Raw genomic sequence first — 3,515 nt, 5'->3', positions numbered from 1 at the left:
ATATATGGTGGCCATTCTAGAAACTTCTGTAGCCCCAATATTATTTTGAAGTAAAGGCACCTATAATACAGTAAGGCTATCATAGTGTTGAACAACCCTGTCGAAAGGCAGTGACTGATCTCACTTGTCAAGGTTGTTTGGTGACAACCTGGTGCAACACATGGATGCTTGCTGTAGGCAAGTTCACTAGACTGACCCACCAGAGGATTCCATATGGATGGTAACCCTAGTGTCTATGGAACAAATCCTCTAACGAATGGTAGTGCATGTGATCCTTAGACTTGAGATCACCAAAGCGCCTTGCGCACCGATTGGTGTAGTTTGACACTAGCCCATTTCAATTATTCAAAGCTATCAATACGGTAGTGATTGGCTGCATCAAGGAGTGTCTCAAGACTATGGTGGATCAATAGAGGAATTATCGCTCCCACATACAGGGGAAGTTATCTCATGGCGCAATTCAGTAAATGGCAATGAAACTAAAATTGTGGCCACAGTGGGATTGAGTTGTTGCTCTATCTAGTTTATAATTCCGGTCATTGGTCCAGTAACTGAATACATACATATCAAGAGTAACTGAGGTTGACACTATTTCTATGCCTCGGTCTCGTTGAGATAATGGATGATGAAAGGGTTGGATTGTACGGTAACCATATCGTTGACAGGTAGCTGCTTCGCTGAATCCGAATCTATCGGGTGGCTATGATGCCTTGCTAGGGCCCAATCTTGGTCTATGTGTAGTGAGACAATTAATTGGTGTTAATCACGATACTACACATTGTCTATATGATAAGGAGCCTATGGGTTACACACATAGGAAACAATTTAAGAACCAGTTTATAAGAAAAGTGTTTTCGTCTTTTTAGGCAAAACGGTATTTTGGTAATCTCACAGTGCAATTAAATTTGCTAAGGTTGTAGCCTTTATTTAATTTGATATAAAAATTAAATAAGTGAGATTATGTTTAAATATGTGTTCGCATATATTTAAATAAATTATCATTATTGTTAAATGTTAATATATACATATTAACATTTAACAATAATGATAATTTATTTAAATATATGCGAACACATATTTAAACATTAAATGTTAATATAAATATATATATATATTAATTGAATTGAATTAAGATAATGATAATTAAAATTAAAATATCTAAATTGGGCTGTTTGGATACAAAGGGTATTTGGGTTGGAGCCCAAGACTATTCCATGATGGAATAGGGCAAAGTGTGCACTATATAAGTGGAACACTTTGTGAATTAATATAGGAATTTCATTCAATCATTAATATAAAATATTCCAGCCCCCTTTTTCTTCTTCCCACGCCATATTGCCTTTTTGCTTAAATCAAATATCTTTTGATTTCTTCTTGGTTCTTAAGGCTAAAGAGGATCTAGCAAATCCCTCTTTAGTTCCTTGGGGTTGTATTCGTATGGACTACATTGGTTCGATCCCCTCTTAGGTCGATAGCAAAATCCATTTAGAGACAAGTTGGAAGAGCCTCCAAACGTGTGTATGATTTCTTAACTCTAGACTGAATTTTCTGCAGATTCTTATTTAATGTGTAAATTGCAAATTTGTGCCCTGATCGTGGTTCTAAGGAACGATCTATGTTGTAAATAATTTTTGTTTTCCGCTGCCATGACTTGATCGTTTCCTAACAGAGATGCTTGGACTGGGAAGGAACTTAGCAGGTATTAAATCAGTTTTCTCTTGGCTCATTATAGAGGCAGGTGGGTGAGAGCATCGGCTATTGAATTCCTCTCCTTTCGCTGTTCAAGCTCGGACTTCACTAGCTAGAGGTAGGACGCCATTCTATACTCCTTCGCCTGATACTTCCCGGTAATCTGGTAGACTACGAGTTGGGAGTCACTGTAAATCTTGATGGACTCTACCCCTATTTCCTAGCTGAGGCAGAGCCTCGTGAGCAATGCCTCGTACTGAGCTTCATTGTTGGAGGTGGTGAACCCAAACCTTACTATGACTCTGATCGGGTTTCCTTCAGAACTTTTGAGTAAAATCCCTGCTCATGCCCCCTTCTCATTTGAGGACCCATCTACATACATGGTCTACTGCCTTAGATCGTCAAGCTTTGGCTTATGCTGTTCGCTTTCTACTGAGGTGCTTGTCCCTAGTGGGCTTATTTCCCCTTCTAGCTGATAAGAGAATTTGGATATGAAGTCCACCAAAGCCTGACCTTTGATTGTTGTTCTCGGGATGTACTTGATATCCGTTGACTCATTTCCATCATCCACTGGATCAATCTGGCCGATGCCTCGGGCTTCTGTATTATCTTCCTCAATATAAAGTTTGCTAGCACATGAATAAAGTGTACCTGGAAATAGGGCCGCAGCTTCTTGGCAGTGGTGACAAGGGCATAGGCGAGTTTCTCCATCTCGGGGTATCTTGTCTCCGAGTCGAGCAACCTCTTGCTCACATAGTACACTAGTCACTACACTCCCCCTTCTTCTTATCCCAAAGCCACACTGATCCCGGGCTAAGACACCAATAAGTATAGTAGTAGCGGCTCACCCTAGATAGACTTTGATAACAAATAAGCCTATCCCAGATGTTTCTTTAACTCTTAGAAAGCTTTCTCACAGTCCTTTATCCACTTGAAACCCTTTTTCCCCTTTAGAGTCTCAAAAAAGGTAAGCACATACTTTAGAGGGTTGAGTTTTATTCTGTATTTTCTAAGGATGTCAAACACCTGCCCCAGGTGCTCAATGTGGCTTTCAACAACCTTTGATTTGACGAGCATGTCATCGAAGTACACCTCAATTGTTTTACCAATTTGGTCAGCGAACATCTTGTTCACCTGGCGCTGGTAGGTCGACCCAGTATTCTTTGGGCCAAACGGCATAATCTTGTAACAATAAATACCCCAGTCAGTAATAAAGGATATGTGTTCTTCATCGGGCTGATACATCAGGATTTAGTTGTATCCCAAGTATGCATCCATGAAGCTAAGTATTGCATTCCCGGTTGTCGCATCTACTAACTAGTCGATCCGAGGCAGCAGAAAGCTATTTTTGGAATAGGGTTTATTTGAATCTGTGAAGTCAACACAATTCCGCCATTTTCTATTTGACTTCTTCACCAGGACAAGGTTGGCGAGCCAGTTTGGGTACTTCACTTCTCTAATGAAGTTGATATTCAGGAGTTTGTCAACTTCATCTTTGAGCGCTTTAGACCGCTCTACATCTATAGATCTTCTCTTTTTTCTTATTGGTCGAACTGCTAAGTCAATGTTTAATCTACGGCACATTACTTTGAGGCTCATCCCCACCATATTAGCATGCACCCATGCAGATACGTGGAGGTTTTTCTTCTAAAATCCCACTAGATTGTTAGCCATTTCTTTGCTCAAATTGTTGCCGACCTTTAATATGTGAGTTAAGTCTTCCTCGCTGACGGATATTTCTTGCAACTCTTTTGTTGACCCTACTGCGGGCTCTTCTCTATGGATGCAAGAATCTATGGTATCCTCGAGAGGTTCAGGGTGTGGCT

This window comes from Pistacia vera, unplaced genomic scaffold (assembly GCF_008641045.1).
Source record: "Pistacia vera cultivar Batoury unplaced genomic scaffold, PisVer_v2 Contig751, whole genome shotgun sequence".
In the NCBI taxonomy this organism is placed as follows: domain Eukaryota; kingdom Viridiplantae; phylum Streptophyta; class Magnoliopsida; order Sapindales; family Anacardiaceae; genus Pistacia; species Pistacia vera.
The sequence above is the reverse complement of the archived record's forward strand: the minus strand, read 5'-3'. Positions refer to the sequence as shown.